This window comes from Humulus lupulus, chromosome 5 (assembly GCF_963169125.1).
Source record: "Humulus lupulus chromosome 5, drHumLupu1.1, whole genome shotgun sequence".
Classification (NCBI taxonomy): Eukaryota; Viridiplantae; Streptophyta; class Magnoliopsida; order Rosales; family Cannabaceae; genus Humulus; species Humulus lupulus.
In genome coordinates this window covers 181344939-181364183 of record NC_084797.1, presented here as the reverse complement: position 1 = coordinate 181364183, position 19245 = coordinate 181344939, and the positions used below count along the sequence as shown (strand labels likewise).

Genomic DNA, 19245 nt, shown 5'->3' with positions numbered 1-19245 from the left:
CCAATGATCACTCGGGCCAATGCTGAAATATTCAAGCCGAAAGTGTACACTACACAAGACATTTGGGAGCCTATTGATCAAGAACCAAATACTGTAACAGAAGAAATAAATCACAGTGGTTGAAAACAAGCAATGACAAATGGGTTTCATTCCTTACGGAAGAATGGAACTTGGCGTTTGCTTCCCAAAACACCTAGAATAAACATTGTTAGCAGCAAATGGATTTTCAAAACCAAGAGAAATTCAGATTGTGGTTTCCAATGGTACAAAGAGAGACTACTTTCCAAAGGATTCCATCAAAGAACTGGAATCAATTTCGGTGAGACCTTTAGTCCTGTCATTAAGTCTTCAATTGTTCGAATTATTCTCACAATTGTGGTTTCAAAAGGTTGGGATGTAAGACAAATATACATCAACAATGCCTTTCTCAATGGGCATCTTGAAGAAGCAGTATATGTTAGGAAAAAATAGATTGCCTCAATGGAAATGGTAAGACAATACAACTCTATGTAATAATATTACAAATAAATATTGATTGATTAAATAAAGTTACAACTCTATAACTAAAAATTACAAATAAACAAAGAAAAGGAAGAAGATGATGATGAAGAAGAAGAGAATAGTGAGAATATAACTCTAAACAAAAGATTACAAGTAAAATAAAGGTGTTTGAAACAAAAGAAAGGAAGATTACAACTCTAAACAAAAGTTACAAGTAAATAGAACAAAAGAATAAGAAGAAAGTAATAGAATAAAATGTAAGAACGGAAACAAAAGTAAATTCTCACTTACACAACCTAAGTGAACAGGGTTGGGGATCACCAACTTGAACAAGGTTTAAACACTACACCAAAAACTACTTTCCACAACACATAATTATAAGTCCTTTGAAAATGTATTATAATATATACTATGTAAAAAAAAGTGTTAAAGTAATAGAAATAAAATATATAAAAAAAAAAACAAACCAACTCCCGTAACCACCATCATCTCTTTCTCCTTCTTATTCTCGTCTTTTTCTCTTCCCTTCACCCTAGCCGCCACTCTCGTAACCACCATCATCCTCAGCTCCGACCACCTAACCACCATCCTCACAACCCTTTTTCTCCGAGCCAAGCTCCAAATCTCAGGCACCCGTGAACCCAACCCCCGAACCAAGTGACCCCAGGTGCGAGCCCACCTCTGCGTGCCTTCGACCCAGTGCGATTTTCCATTCGCGGGCCACCACCAGGCACGATTCTGCACCTGTTCTGCTGTAGAGCCTCGAGTGTGCACCAAGCGAGGACCTAGATTCCACAAGCCCAGGCGCGCCTCCCCTTAATGGTGCTTTGATTGTTTGTACTTAGCGATATCAAAGGCATCGTTTCTGCGCTTCAACAAATCAGAGAGAAAGCTCATAAGGATGGCCAGAAGAAGAACAAAGAGACCATTTCAAGGTTATTCTGATCTTTTAACACACTCTATGATCGAATAATTAATTCGTGATTATGAATGAAATTCTGGTCTGGTTTCTAATTTGCTAGTTAGTTTTTTATTGCGATGATAGTGTGGCTGCTGAGATTAAGTCTATGATTGATGAATTGAAGTCCAAATTTGACAAAGATAGGTATGATCATCTATAAATAATATCCACATTGAAGTCGAAATGTGTTTTTCTAGTTTGATTCAAATAGTTGTTATGTCCACAGACAAGGTTTTTCTAAAGCACTTTCGAAGAGCTCAGAAGAGGTCTGAGTATGAAAATTTCGATTTCATTATTTGTTGTTAGTGTATTGCAATTTTTTTGACCTCTTGATCACGTGTTTTTCGTATTTGTAGTTTGAGAACTGTTTGAAAAAGAAAACTTCCAAGTTCCAAACACTTTATCAGCAATTTTGCAAGGAAAAAGCGACCCATTTACAGCGTTGAAAGGTATTCTCTCTTATTTAAATTTAAATTAAATTCCACATTTGGTATTTGAATTCAAAACATGATATGTTCTGCATTCAATGATTACGGAGACAAAAAAATGGACATGTGATTTGGATTGAACTCTTTAAATTTTGTTTATGAAATTGTACTGGCTCATGTTCTAATACATTAGTTAGTTCTTATTCTATATTTTCTTACTTACCAACATGATATATGGGTAAGATTAGTGACAATAATAAGGTAAATAGATTCATTTTCTGGTGTCAGATACCATTTCCAAGTCTGAAGAAGAGAAGGAAAGGCTTTTAAAGCGATATGAACAAATGAGTAAGTTTAAAGGGCACTACTCTTTTCATTCTCTTGTAGAGAAATGTAATTACAGTAGTCTTGTTGTAAATAAATGACATCAGGGAAGAAAGAAAAGAGTATGATGTCAGAACATGAGAAAGCTTGCGGAGATAAAATTACTCGATTGGAGGAGTCTCTGAAAAGGAAAACTCAGGTATATACTAAATTACTAATCATAAACTTCAGGTTTTCTGAGCTTAAGCCATTTGGGTCTCTTACTGCCAGTTCTAATTAGCATTCCTATTTGGATTCAGGACGACAAAACTTTCAGCATTTTGAGGAAAACTTTGGGTTCCCTTTTTGAGAATGCCTCAGATGAGGATTTCCCACCTGATGATTAAAGCTTTGCTTCAGTGTTGGCATCTCAGAGAAAAGGCAAATCTGACCACTATTTCAACCTGATTCAAGATATGTCCTTTAATATCTTCCTTATTACACTGTCTCTAGATAGTAGGAAAAACTTAAATTGTCCATAGTTAATTTCCATATGTTTCTCTTCGAAAACCACCTAAAAGAAATGTTAGAAATGAAATCACCTGCAAAAAGTTCAGTTGTTTAATCATTTGGATATATTAATTCCTTGCAAGATGAGTTACAAGACATGATTTTGAAACTCTAAACAAGAACTTAAACCTCTTAATGTTCCAATGTGGTTTGGTATATGAATGGTCCATTGAATTAAAGCATTTAATCTTCTTACCAATGCCCCTATCTCCCTTTGAATTTAGATGTGTGAAAAGTATTCAATTAGTTTGCCTTTACATGGTAATCATTGTTTTAAGTTCTACATTGGCACTCTTATGGATGGCTTTTATATATTTTTTTCTTTTTGATTTTGTGTTCTTGCTTGACAGTCTCAGTAAATGAAATTTCATTCTGTACAGAAAAAGTGACTGATAAAGTCTTTTTTTGGAATTTATGAGTTTGTCCTATCTGGGTATTAAGCCATTGCTTTGAATGAAAAAAAATGCCCAAATTTAATTTTAGTTTTCTTGTTATCTGGGTTTTAAGCACATAATAGAGTAAAATCACACACACACATATATATATACATATTTATTTATTATATGTTGATATGTCCTTATCGTTTTAACTCAAAATTCATGATTTTTGAAGTTTTTTTTTCTATCTTTCTTATTAATTCTTGCGTTGTAATTTCTATCACATAAAAATGGAGTTTTGATTAGTTTTCATTTCCTTCTGACAGTTCCAGCCTTGTAAGTGCAAGTAAAGTTGAGAAAGAGGGAAAATGTCAGTGACAGGTTCGAATTCTGAGCAGCCACAGTTCATTGCTAGCGCTGGAAATCGAAGCTTTTCATCTAATGCCCCACTGAATGAGAACTCTGATGCTCAGATTGTTGTTCCAGATGTGAGTCTTTTTCCTTTTTCTTTTTTCTTTGTATAAATGTAGTTTATTCTTTAATTGGGTGCTTATCATGAATGGATACAAAATATTAGATTAAACCCTGAAACTGTTTGTAATAAGTCTTTAAAGAGAATTAGATGAACTAACTTTTTTCCTTCTTTCTTCTTTACATTCTTTTATGATAAAGGATTAATTTATCTTTGACTTCTATCACTTTCCTTAGTTTATGATTGGTCTATTTTTCAAAATAAAATAATTTACCAAGTAAACAATAGACTTTATAGCATGTAATTCTTGAGACTAGTATGAATAGAACTGATTTTTTATTAGAGAGCAAGCCTTATTTTTTTAATTTGTAAATATGATTTTGTTTTTCAACATTTGGGTTAGCATTTATAACTTGAATTTCAAATTGGAAGGTCACTTTTGTTTTAATACTACGAAAATTCCAGGGTCATGTATAGCTTCTCCTTGAAATTAACATGATTTTACTTCTCATTATATAGTTTCTCCTTTAATTTTCTTGATTTTACCTAACTGAAGACATTGAGACATACATAGTTTCTTGAATCATGGGGTGACAAGGTATTCAATTTCTGGCTGTCTTTGTTCGTGTGATGTCTAAATAAACATAAGTGTGAAAAGTACAGAGTACATTTGATTAAATATGTGCACTCTAGTCATGTTGATTGTGATATACGAAATGGGGAGTCTTATGCAGAATTAAATCAATACTTAGAGTTCTCAACAGTAACTTTAATGAAATTTATTTGTAAAAAAAAAGATGAATTTTTTAGCTACTATTTTCAATTTTTTAGCTGCTGTTTTCAATTTTGATCCATAGTACAAATTGCAATCTATAAAGTAAGATTCTTCTTCTTGATTGAGGAGCCTTCTTCTTGATCCTACTATTTTCTATCCATTTAATAGTCTCTAGTTCAATAAACACTTCTCTATTCAAGCCTTTTTAGTAATTATCTTAGTCTATACCTCTCTCTCTTTCTCTATCTCTCTCTATATATATACATACACACACTCACTCACACACACATAAACACACGTACATTAGGAATCGTTGGCATGGAAAAAGAGGATTGAGGTGAGATCTTTCCAACCCATATTTTTGTGTTTTTTTATTAATATTATCTTTGAAAAATAAGTAACAACATTTGTGCTTGAAATGAATATCAAGAGATTCAAGTGTTGTTTTTAATTTAAAAATCAGATTCTAAAATGGTAGCCACTAACTAATTGGGTTTGGATCAAAGACAAGATTTTAGCTTGGGTTATGGCTGAGGTTATCGACTATGGTGGGAAGAGATTTCAAGTTTTCACAATGTCTAGGACGAAGGTGGAGGTTACTGGTAATTCCTTTTTCCCAATATGATGTGTTTTTTTTTTGTATTTTAGTCTTTTTGTTTCTAATTGTTTTGGGGTAGGCTTTAATGATATGTTGAACTAACTTTATTTGAATGAGTCGGGGTTCTTTACAATGGTCATAGAAGATACAATCTCAATGATATATATGTTAGTGCATTTAATATATATGCGCATATATATATATTTTACTGAATGAAAATGCCATTAATATTGTTGCAAATTATATAATATGTGGGTTTTTGATGTATTCAACTATGTTTAGTTATGGACTTCCCTTTTGGGTGTGTTTGGAAGCTCCTTGTTCTTGCTCTGGAACTGTCTAATTCTAATCTTTTTTTGCTTTTCTTGTTCAAAAACTTTTATTTTGCTCATCTAGATTGTATACAGAAATGGTGTAACAAGAAAGGGAATACAACCTGTGAAATATGTCTTCATGTAAGAATTCAAATGAATTAGATTTCTCTGTTTTTGAAACTTCTTTTTTCGGGTCCTTTTTTTATGTATTTGCATTAAAAAAACTAAACTAGGTTTGCATTTGAATTGATCGAACCAAGTTTTCATCATTTAAGATTGTTCCTGATTTTGGATGCCTCAAAATTTATGTTTTTGCTCAACTTTTCTTTTATGTTTACAAGAATTACTCTGTTTTTCAATTTACAAGAATTACTTGGCTAAGTTATTTTGATTTGACTTGAATATTTTCCTTTAAAAACAAGACAGTACAATCTGATTTAAAAACTCCTTTAGGCTGGTCTTTGCTTTAGTTATTATTTTGCGTACTTTGACAGAAAAGTTTAGATAATTAGATTGGTCATGTTTTCTATGTAGCACCCAACTCACAAGAGCATAAGGTGTTTTTTGAGGTTTTGAGAGCTGTTGAAGAGACAGAGGTCTTCCTTGATAAGTAAAAGGATATTCTTGTGAACAAGGTGTCTCTATTAGTTTTTAATATATATTTATACATATACATATATATTAATATATATATTGTATTTCTTTATGCATAATGAATTTATGTTTTAAAAGAATGGAGAATACCATGATGCACTAAGGGAATGGGAGAGTGCTCTTATGCATGTTGTGATTTGAAAACAACTTCTTGTTTGATGTTGCCTTTTGTGGTTTGGTTTAAGCTATTATGATATGCATGTGGAGTACTAATTATAAAGGCTTGGGCATGTCTAGTTTCACCCTCTACTCATTTAAAGTTAATTTTTTGTGATGAATTGATAACCTGACTGATATGTGATAATGATTTCATGGTTCTTATTATGCTTAGATGACTTAATGTCGTATGGATGATTTAACCGAATTTTTCTCTTTGGTGAAATGCAACAAAAAACACATGTTGAACTTGTTATAGGATTTATTCTTGCTATATGGGCCAATAATACTTAAGTCTATTCTTTGATTAGTTTTGGATTAGTTGACTCTCTTATACCCAGTATTAAGAATAATGCACTTCAGGCGTGATTACTATCTCTAATTGTTTCATCTTTCTTTGTCCAAGTAATCTATAATGATTACTTTCTTTAATTGTTTCATCTTTATTTTGTCCAAGTAATCTATAGTGATTACTTTCTTTTTTAATAGTTCAGGGTATTTATTGGTTTTGTTTATGGTAGTTTACAATCACCATGCTTGAATTTTATGTGTTTATATGCATTATTTTTTACTAATGATATATAGAGATGTCATTTTTCCTGTTTTGTTAGACATATCCTATACAATATATGTTAGTTATTGGAATTTTAATGAAGCAATAATACAAATCAAGAAACTTTTCTTGGTTACAGAATGCTTGAGTAGAAAGTATTCAAGATAAATTTATATTTTAAACATTCTTTAGTAAAACTCTTTGAAGATGAAGATATATATTCACATGATATTTAGTCTACTATTTTTTGCTCAATGTGCATAGACTAATCTATGTTAGCAATAAGGTATCAAGTTTGTGAAAATGACTCAACAAGTGTGAGCACCTTTTCTTGGATTTATTTTTTAGAAACAATGGAGCAAACAAAGCATTCTAATGTCCAACTGCATATTTTCTTCTATTTATAAATACTGCCCCTGTTTTTTCTATAGCATCTAAATTAAGTAGAGAATATTAGATTAAGTATAATTAAGTTGAAGGATATTACACTTTCATTCAAGTTTTAAAGTAAGTTTTATTTTCATTACTGCAAATTTTCCCTAAAAGTGCTCAATCGTACAATTTTCTATCTACTCTTCTGCCCACACCTACCTTTCTTTCTTGTCGCTTCTTTCCATTGTGTATCCTCTCCACTTTCTTCTTCTCACCACTTTCATAACAATATATTAAATAATCTATTGATAACTATGAACTAACTCTTTTTTGTCTTCTATGCCCCAAAGATCTCTTTCTTTTTGGCCATGTCTTTTTTTTTCTTTTCTTAAGTTTTATTTCCAATTTTGTTTTTTTGTCCCAAATTAGGGGTTAGGGCAGCATTGTCTTTGATGATTTATTGTTCATATATTATATGCATTTATAACTTATAATGGAAATGTCCACTATATAAATATGATAAGGCATGTCCTTATAATGGAAAATTATGCTGAATGCTGAAAGTTAAATATAAGAAAGTGTTTGTTGAAGTCATGGCTGTTTATAGCACGGATACTGCCGAGTTAAACTACCCCTTTTATACATTCTTTCAACCTTTTTTTTTACCCCTGTTTTACAATTCACACAGTATGATCCTATTTATAGTTTTTGTATATATTTAATTCAATCTTGGAATGGATGCCCTTTTGATGTGCCATAATTATAGTTTCTTCAATTTTTCTATTTCTTAAGGTCCCTTTTTCACTTTTGTTTTTGCCTAAACTCATGGTTGATTCCCTTTTGATGTGCTACAGATGCAATTTTACCAATTTTGCTAGAAATATCCACTGCCTGAAGTGCAAAGCTGAGGGACCAAAGAACTCAGGAGAAAGTGATATTGAAATGAAGAAAGGTGATTTGAATTATCCAAAGTGGGTCAATTTTTCTCAAAAGTAAGCTGGGATTGATCTTTGTGATTTTATTTTCAATTTCTATTGATTGGTGGATGACATATACATATAGTATTGCATTTTTTTGTTGATTTTCTGATTATCTTTCGAAGTTCTTCTTTCATGTTGTTTCTTCAATTTCTTCTATTACTGATTCCACAGTATACTCCAATACTTTTTTTTTTCCAAGTATTGTTCCCTTGCAATATATGTATATATGAGTTGGCATGTTGTATTGGCTTCTTCTATTGTATATACTACTAGTATGTGGCCATCATTATTTTGTCTATAAGTTTGAATCACCAAAATACATGTTTCTCTCAGCAAGGGTGTAAAGCATGGGTATCTCTCTCTCTCTCTCTATTTATATATCTACTTTCACTACTCTCTTCCTCCCTATTTATATATGGGACATTTTGGGATTCTACACAAGTCGTGATAAATTTTCGTTATAATATATGTGCTTGACCTGTTGTTTTGGGGTGGATTTATACATTCAAACATTTCTTGTATCATATATTCCTATGTAATTAAAACTACTCCTGTCAACATAACAAGTTAAGTGATGTTTATTGGTAAAGTTGAAAGGAATTTGTTATGTGGTAGGACATTGATCTCAATCTAATCTAGTCTTACATGTGTATAACCTTAAAGGCATTTGTGTTTTTATTTCCCCTTAATAGATAGATATCCATTCTATGTGTAGTTCTGTTCTATATTGATGGCAACATAAGCCAACCTATTGGTTAGATTTTGGGTTGTTAATGTGGGGTTAATGTAGAGTTATTATTTACTCAGTCTCAGATTCCAGTGTATTTTCAACTGATCCATGAGATATATTTTATATTGCAGCATTGTACAGACTTTGACTCTTGTTTCTTTGGAAAATAAGTTACAGAGAAGTCCAAGTAGACGAACAAAAAGTAGGTGGGAGCCTCTACCAGAGGAGAAATTTGTTGAAAAATCAACATCCATCAATCATAGTACTTTAAAATATTCTGGATGGGCACATGCCAATGAAAGGGACAAAAAGGTATTGTTATTGTAATTGTGAGTCTATACATGTTTCCTGTTTTCTTTTGTTTTATTATTTTTCACAGGGCATTTCTTATGCATAAAATATCAGTGTTGATTATGTCGTTTGGATTTATGGTCTCTATCTTCTTTCCAGTTACTTACACTAGAAACAGATGGTTAGATAAAGGAAATGGAAGCTGCTCATTGCTCACTTTGGTATATACATGGAAAAAAGAGACTGATGAAAAAGGTAATAGTTTTACATACTAATTTCCTTCCTCTTCTTAACTAAAGATTTGTGTTTGTCAAACATTTTGATAAGGCATTTCAGATTTTGTTTGGTTATGAATTCTCATTTTAGCTCACAGATTCAAGAAACACCACACAAGAGACATTATAAGTTCATAGTTCAAAGCTTCAAGCATTGAAGAATATATTTTTCTTCTTATTATTCTTAGTTTTCATATCCACCACGACGTCATTTTCTTTGCTCTTTTAACTGTTAACTGAAATATATTCTGTAGGACCCTATTAATAATCACTATTCTCTGCTATGATTATTTGTGTGTGTGGTGCACAATGTTTTAGTACTGTTGTAAAAGCAGCCAAGAACAGATGACACTGCATCTGTTTTTGTTTCGTTTTGGCAAAGTTTGCTTAATCACTCTAAATGCATAATGAATTTCTTAATGTTTCACAATTCAGCCCTTAAAAAAAAGCTATCGAGCCCTTAAGTTCTATAAATAGTAGCAATTAGTTCCTTATTATTTATTTTTTCACAATGACAGATCATAAGGTTTGATATCCTATTTTCCTCCAAAATCTTTTGGTACTTGCATATAATGTGTGTCATCGGAAGTTGAGTTCTTGTTTATTTTTGCTTTAAAAGCTGCAGTTGGAACTTTAATCGGTTTAGGCAATAAAAATAGATCATTTTGATTTCTTGATAGACACAACACCATGCTATATCTACTTTCCTTGCTGAATGGTTGGACTTAAGATGATGCTTGCATTCATGTAGGCATTGTTGGATGATATTTTATATTGGAGAAGATGTTTTCAACATCATGACATGCTTAAATTTTAATTTTTCTTGAGCTATGTTGATAAAGATTGAATTTATAATAATTTAGGATCAAAATATTGTGAATTCATTATTTTGTATGTGGTGTCCTCTTTTGAAAATAATTTCCATAGAATTTTTCTTGAAGTAATTTGTGATGTTAGATAATAACAATAAAATATTTCTTTGTTTATTTTGCAGATGTGACAAGCGAAATAGAAAATGATACTTAATTTTGAAGGCTTTGTGTTGGGCAGCTGTAGAATATTTTGTGCTGAAAGTAGTAACTTTTCAATATGTTGAATATTTAAGACTACTTGAATACTTAAAGAACATTTTGTTGTAGATGACAGTGTTGAATGTTTTAAACTAATTTGTGGATTGTTAATACAATGTTGAATGTTTTTACTTTTTGTTATTTGAAAATTAAGTTCATTTGATGATGCTAGTATATATTAGAAAGCTAATTTTAATTATATAAAAAAAAATTAAAATATAATAGAATAAATTAGTTTTATATAAATGAATATATAATGAGAATTTAAATTTATTTAAATATTAAAATAATAAGAAAATTGTGTTATAATATCTATTACAATAACACTTTTTATGTAAAGAATTTTGTTATGGAAACTTCATTATATAACACAAATAATGTGTTATACTAAAGTGTAGCATAACACAAAAAATGTGTTATACTAAAGTGTAATATAACACAAATTTATAAGTATTGAAATGTGTTATATAATCGACTATAAATAATATAATTAAACACTTATCTATTTATTAAAATAATACAGAAAGTGTGTTATCATTGACAGTATAATAACACATCAGTATAACAATGATAAAGTGTTATGTAAAGTACCCTGACCTACGATAACATAGTCGGTCTTAACACATCAAAAAGTGTTATGGTATGTTTTGATAACACATTTTTGGTGTTATTAAAAGCATTTTTTCTTGTAGTTAAAACCTTTGTCCAAAAGCTTATTTCCCCCTAACTCAAGCACTAAGGGATGTCTCTAAGATATTGGAAATGCTTTCTGGAATTATCAAGCCTCAAGGTGTTTCTAGCCAAGTGCTCTAATGGATAGAAAATGTTGTGTCTTTCAAGTGAGCTATAGGCTCCTATTTATAGAGTTTAGAGACACCCTTTGAATTTTAAATTCCACCAACTCCCATGGTTGTTACCAATGTTTAATTGGATTAATATGGAATTAAAAATGAGATTTGGGAGTTATTTGGGTTTTTTGAGCCGTTCAACAAAGATTGAAAAAACTGAAAAAATGGTTAGTTTTGGCCTGTGGTCGCAGCCAGAGATATTAGTGGCTGCGGCCACTACTCTCTGTCCCATAGGCCGCGGCCACCAACATTCAATGGTCGTGGCCACTTACCATTTTCAGCACTTAAAAATATGTTATTTTTCCAAACGGTTCCAAACCCTCCCAAATGATTTTGTAACCCCCAAAACACATTATTGAGGTTAAAATCATATCTCTAACATCCATTTCACATATGGCTTTATGAAATTAATCTCAATATTGTGTAACACCAAATTTACACAATAAAGGGTAATATTTGGAAGTTACAAATTTGTAACACCAAATATGTTACATTATTTGGGTATATCTCATATATCTAAATATTGTAACTCTCTATTATAAGTTACAATATGTGATACTCTTTGTCACAATTATTTAATCTAAAACATTATATTATAAAATAATATAACATTCCCCAACTAGATTAAATAGTTATCTATTGTAACACTTATTTAATCAATCATTATATTTTAAAATATAACATATCCCCCACTTGATTAAATAAGAACTCTCTCTTATAGGAGTCATTGCATTAGTGCATAAAGCAAAGTGTTTTTCAACTTGAACTTTACTATAGTGTAATTATCACAAAATTTGTTGAAAATTTGGTTGCACTAGGCATTGAGCAATATTTTCATGATAACAAATCGGTGATAACACACACACCTTTGCGATGTTCACTTCAGACCTCTATGTCTCGCTTTGCACCGTTAATGGCCATGTGCAATTTCCATTCATGGACGTTCTTGAGAATACTCTCAATTCTCATGAGAGGCGGCACCACCCCTAGGTCCATATAGGTAGAATTCTTACAGTATTTTGTTACCAAAAATACCTGTCTTCACAAGACTGAATTCTATTAAAAAAGCTTTCGGTTTTAACCCTCAACTTGGTAACACACAAGTACTCAATATCTCAGATGGGACTTGTTTTGAGTACAACTAATATTCACTTGATTGACTTGTTGTTACCTATTGAACCTAACACTAGTTGAATAACTAGTGTTACGATAGGTTACCATCCATCGTGAACCTCTTTAGGGAGTTTAAGTCCAATCCCTCGAGATGATGCAGCCACTAAATCCCTCGTTAGTCGCTTAGTGAAAGGATTCGCCAGATTTTCACTTGTTCTCACATAGGATATTGAGATGACTCCTCTTTGAATCAATTCTCTTACATATCCATGTCTTAGACTAATATTTCTAGACTTCCCATTATACACTCTGCTGTATGCTCTAGCCAATGTCGCTTGGTTATCACAATGTATCGATATAGTTAGATACATTCTCTTTAATTAGGGGAATCTCTATCAACATATCCCTTAACCATTCGACCTCTTTACCGGTAGCAGCTAGAGCTATAAACTCTGCTTCCATAGTGGAATGAGATATACAGGTTTGTTTCTTGGAACCTCATGAAATTGCACCTCAACCAAGTGTAAATACCCAACCAGTTGTGGACAAGTTGTCCCCAAGATTGGATATCCAACTTGCATCTGTATATCCTTCTAAAATTGAAGAAAATTTGGAGTAGTAAAAGCTTAGTCCTTTGGTTTTCTGGAGATAACCTAGGACTCTTCCAATTTCCATCTAGTGATCCACACCTGGATTACTTGTAAACCTATTAAGTTTACTTACCGTAAATGCTATATCAAGTCTAGTACATTAGGCAGCGTACATTAGACTCCCTATAGCACTAGCGTACTCCTATTGAGCCACCGCTCTTCCTTCATTCTTCTCTAGTTTTACACTATATCGAATGGAGTATTGGCATCTTTAACCTTGAGATGGTTAAATTTGTTCAATACTTTCTCAACATAGTGGGCTTGCCCTAACGCAAAACCCCCACTATGTTTCTTTACTTTGATACCAAGTGTGGTATCAACTTCTCCAAGATCTTTCATCTTGAAGGTGGATGATAGAAACCTCTTCGTTTCTTCTATCCCTTTCATGCTATTACTTAGAATAAGCATGTCATCAAAATATAAGCAAACAATGATCACATACCCTTAAAAGTTTTGGAATACAAACAATTTTCTCCATTGTTATGTCTAAACCCATTTGACATGATGGCTTGATCAAATTTCTCATGCCATTGCTTCGGAGCTTGTTTCAATCCATATAAGGATTTTACAAGTCTTCATACTTTATGTTCATATTTTGGTAGGACAAACCCTTCGGGTTGTTCCATATAGACCTCCTCATTGAGGTCACCATTAAGAAATGTCGTTTTGACATCCATTTGATGAACATACAAGTTGTGTATAGAAGCTAAAGCAAACAAAATTCTTATAGAAGTTGTTCTTGCAACAGACGCATAGGTATCGAAATAATCGATACCCTCTTTTTGCCTAAACCCTTTAGCTACTAATCTAGCTTTAAGCGTTTGGATAGTGCCGTCAGTGTGGTATTTTCTCCTAAATACCCACTTACACCCAATTGGATTAGAGCCCGGTGGGAGCTCTACCAATTCCCAAGTGTTATTGGAAAGAATGGAATCTGTCTCATCATTGATGGCTTCTTTTAAAAATGCACTATCTCTCGATTGCATAGCTTCTCTATAAGTCTTAGGATCATCCTCAACGAGAAGTACAATAGGAATTTTCCTAATAACTTCCTCTCTATTTCCTTCTACCATGTAGAATGAAATTCGTTGAGAATCTATCTCATCCACTACTAGAGTTTTATGATTTTTAAGCCTTTGACTTCTTCTAGGTTCAAAGGGTTGCTTTACATCTTTTTGAGAGTTCTCCTCTTGAGAATCAATTTTGGATGTAGAAGCTTGAGAACTGTTCTCATGTAACAAAAATTCTCCTTTAGAGATGTTGAAGCTTGAGAATTGTTGTCACATAACATATTCTCAAAAAATTCAACTTCTCTAGATTCAATCACAATATTAGACTTCACTATTGTTGGCATAACCAATCAAAAAATTCCTATAAGCTTCACTATTGTTGGCATAACCAACAAAAGCACACTTTATGGCTCTTGAACCTAAATTTGTTCTATTAGGTTCGTTTTTCTTGCAATATGCAAGACACCCCCACACTTTGAAGTACCCAATGTTGGCTTTTCTTCATTTCCATAACTCATATGGAGATATCTCATTTTTCTTCATCAGTATTCGATTAAGAATGTGACAAGTGGTTAAAAGTGCTTCACCCCATAAGTTGAAGTTCAACTTAGAAAACACCAACATATAATTTATCATCTCTAGATAAGTCATATTTTTCCTTTCGGCAACACCATTGTATTGTGGTGTATAAGGTGCAGTGCACTCATGAATTATACCATTTTCTTCACAAAATGTATTGAATTCATTTGAGAAGTACTCTCCTCCTCTATCACTTCTTAGCACCTTAGGCTTTTTATTTAGTTGATTTTCAACTTCTAATTTATACAATTTAAAACCATCAAAAGTTTCATCTTTATGCTTTAAAATAAACACATAGGTATATCTACTAAAATCATCTATAAAAGTAAGAAAATACCTTTTACCACCTCTAGTTAAAACACCATTTAATTCACAAAGATCACTATGGATTAAATCTAGTAAATTAGATGATCTTTCTACACTAGGAAATGGTTTCTTTATCATCTTTTCCTTAACACATGTTTCACATTTACCAAAGTTTTTAATATTGCATGCAATCATACCACATTTAACTACTCTTTTCATGGTTGAAAAACCTATATGCGATAGCCTAAGATGCCACAAAAATAAGGAATCATACTCAACAATATAGGCGGAATTAGCATTTTTATTGATAACATTGAAAGTTACATCATTGGTGCACAATTTAACCATACCCTCACAAGAGTACCATTTTCCCAAAAATACATTTGATTTGGTAAGTATAAGTTTACCGGACTCAAAAACGGTTTTAATGCCGGGCTTGCCAAGCAAATCACCACTTACCAAGTTTCTACTCATTTCGGGAACATAAAGTACATTCACTAATGTAACTTTCTTGCCGGAGGTGAAAAACACTTCAATGGTACCTTTGCCAAGTACCTTGGATTTTCCCTCTTTTCCCACTTGAATCTCATGGTTGCCCTTTGACTCTTCAAAGGTCTTGAATAATGATTTGTCATAGGTGACATGGACGACGACACATGTATCATACCACCACCCTTTCACCTTGCCTTGGCCCGCATTCACCTCACTAAGGGTGGCAACTATGTTTTCCTCTTGAGTTGCGTTAACCTTAGGTCTTTGTTGGTCTTTTCTATGCCTACACTCTCTAGAATAGTGACCCTTTTTCCCACACACAAAGCAAGGACCTTTCTCGCCCTTAAACTTCTTTGGGTTGGTTTTTGGACGCAAAGGTTTGTCGTTACCTTTTTTCCTTTTGTTTTTGGGATGTTTTGGATGTGACACAGCATTTTCTTTGGAAGTCTCTCCATTAGACCCATCAACAAGTTTATCTCTACATATTGATTCCTCTTCGATTCGAATATGCTTTTGGATTTCCTCCAAAGAATAGTCCTCATTTTTATGAAGGATTCTTTTCCTATAGCTCTTCCAAGTTGGTGGTAATTTAGCTACTATAGCACCAATTTGAAAGGCCTCGGGAAGCTCAATCTTTAAAACTTTCAGTTTGTTAACAATTATTTGCAATTCATGTATTTGAGGAAGAATAGGTTTATCACCAAAAAATTTGAAATCAAAGTATTGAGATATCAAAAACTTTTTGGTACCTTCCTCTTCCACCTTGAACTTTTTCTCAATTGCATCCCATATCTCCTTGGCCGATTTGGTCTCGGTGTAGAGGTCATAGAGCCTATCGAAAAGTGTGTTGAGGATATGACCCCTACAAAGGAGATTTTCCTCCTCCCTCTTCCTTCTTTTTTCCTCCTCCTCTGGAGTGTTCTTGTCGGATGGCGTTGGGAGAGCTTCTAGAGTAGATTTTAGAATGTAGGCGATTTTGAGAGTGGTCAAAAGGAATCTCACCTTGTCTTGCCACCTAGTGAAATTGGATCCGTCAAACCTATCCAACCTCTCTAGGTCTTGATTCATTATCTTGATGGTCTCACCTTCCATTGAAACAAACAAAGGGATAAGATTTTGAATGTTAGGAAAAAATAGATTGCCTCAATGGAAATGGTAAGATAATACAACTCTATGCAATAATATTACAAATAAATATTGATTGATTAAATAAATTTACAACTCTATAACTGAAAATTACAAATAAACAAAGAAATGGAAGAAGATGATGAAGAAGAAGAGAATAGTGAGAATACAACTTTAAGCAAAAGATTACAAGTAAAATAAAGGTGTTTGAAACAAAAGAAAGGAAGATTACAACTCTAAACAAAAGTTACAAGTAAATAGAACAAGAGAATAAGAAGAAAGTAATAGAATAAAATGTAAGAACAGAAACATAAGTAAACTCTCACTTACACAACCTAAGTGAAGAGGGTTGGGGATCACCAACTTGAACAAGGCTTAAAACCTTTGTCCAAAAGCTTATTTCCCCCTAACTCAAGCACTAAGGGATCTCTCTCAGATATTGGAAATGCTTTCTTGAATTATCAGGCCTCATGGTGTTTCTAGCCAAGTGCTCTAATGGATAGGAAATGTTGTGTCTTTCAAGTGAGCTATAGGCTCCTATTTATAGAGTTTGGAGACACCCTTTGAATTTCAAATTCCACCAACCCCCATGGTTGTTACCAATGTTTAATTGGATTAATATGAAATTAAAAATGAGATTTGGGAGTTATTTGGGTTTTTTGAGTCGTTCAACAAATATTGAAAAAATCGAAAAAATTATTAGTTTTGGCCTGTCGCCGCGACCACTACTCTCTGTCCCACAGGCCGCGGCCACCAACATTCAGTGGTCGCGGCCACTGAACATTTTCAGCACTTAAAAATGTGTTGTTTTTCCAAACGGTTCCAAACCCTCCCAAATGATTTTGTAACTCCCAAAACACATTATTGGGGTTAAAATCATATCTCTAACAGTCATTTCACATATGGCTTTATGAAATTCATTTCAATATTGTGTAACACCAAATTTACACAATAAAGGGTAATATTTGGAAGTTACAAATTTGTAACACCAAATATGTTACATTATTTGGATATATCTCATATATCTAAATATTGCAACTCTATATTATATGTTACAATAAGTGACACTCTTTGTCACACTTATTTAATCTTAAACATTATATTATAATATAATATAATATTACATTATATTATAAAATAATATAACAGTATACATAAGTCAACCACAGGGATTTGAAGACAAAAGAAAGTATTATTTTGTTTGTAGGCTGAACAAGTCATTATATGGATTGTAACAAGCACCACACGAATGGTTTGACAGACTAAAGAATACACTTTTTAGCTGGAAATTTACAAATTGAATAGCAGATTCCTCATTGTTCTTCTATCAAGAGAGAGGCATTATCTTATCATCTTGATCTATGTTGATGATATCATAGTGAAAGGCAATCATTCAAAGAGACTACAACAATTTACAGCAGAATTGAATAGGATTTTTGCTTTGAAGAACATATGTTTCTTACACTATTTTCTCGGAATGAAAGTGTATCGAGACAAAAATGGGATCTATTTGACTCATACCAAATATGTTGAAGAACTTTTGAAAAGAAGCAATATGCTGAATGTTAAGCTTTGTCCTACTCCAATCACGGGACAAACCTTGTCTGTTAAAGATGGTGAAGCACTTTTCAATCTAACCATCTATCGCAGTATAATCGGAGGGCTACATTACTTGACCCTTACCAGACTTTATCTAAGCTTTGTCATGAACAAATTAAGCCAACTTCTCAAGGCTCATACCACAATTCACTAGAGTGCCGTAAAACGCATATTGAGAAACTTAAAGGGCATAATTCATCATGGCTTACACATCAAAGGCAGTGAGCAGTTAGCTATTATGAGATATTCTGATGTAGATTGGGCTTGTTTCCCGGATGATAGGCAGTCGATGGCAGGTTATTGTGTATATGTTGGGAATACCTTGGTCTTCAAAAAAGTTGGTTGTGGTATCACTCTCTAGCACCAAATCTGAGTACCGAGCATTGGCAATGTCTCAGTTGGGTATCTTGGATTCAATCTCTACTAAATGAACTCAATTTCTATATTTCGAATCCACCTATTACATGGTGTGATAATATTGTCGTTAGTGTTATTGCTTCAAATCTAGTGTATCACACTAGAACAAAACATAGCGAATTAGATGTCCATTTTGCTAAAGATAAAGTCTTGCAAATGAAATTGGAAGTCAGGTATGTCCCTATTGGGAAAACTTATACAGGACCTTAATTATTTTCATGTATATCATATATTAAACACATTAATATAAGACAACCTAGAACATGTTTCTACAATTGAATATAAACAAAGATAATGATAAGAACACTTACATTATACATAGCATAATGTATTAGTTCTTCCTTCAGTTTGTCTCACTCTTGTATCCTTTCTGTCGCAGGGTATATCCAAGAAACTAAACCAATCTTCAATTATCTTCACTAACTTCCAAAGTATCCTGAGAATCACCTAAAGTTGAGTGAGCAATTCTCAACACATGAGACAGATACAAAGAGAAGAAGAATAGAAAAGAATATGGAGGCTTAGAAAATGACTTAGGTGGTAGAGAGATTCTAAAACCCTAAACCATCAGAGCCAGATCTTCAGATATCTATCAGATCGTCTAATCATCTATTTCTAACTTAACATTCTTTTATAAGCTCAATTAGGTCATTAATTTTAATTAAAAAATTAATAAAATAATAGTTAATATCAACCATTAGGTCAAAATTATCATCATCTTTCGAC

At 32.6% G+C, this 19245-nt stretch overlaps 1 pseudogene; it reads left to right on the top strand.

Moving 5' to 3' along the window:
- The first annotated feature begins 132 nt into the window (after window positions 1–132).
- Window positions 133–10516, top strand: LOC133779743 (uncharacterized; annotated as a pseudogene).
- Window positions 10517–19245: the final 8729 nt, after the last annotated feature.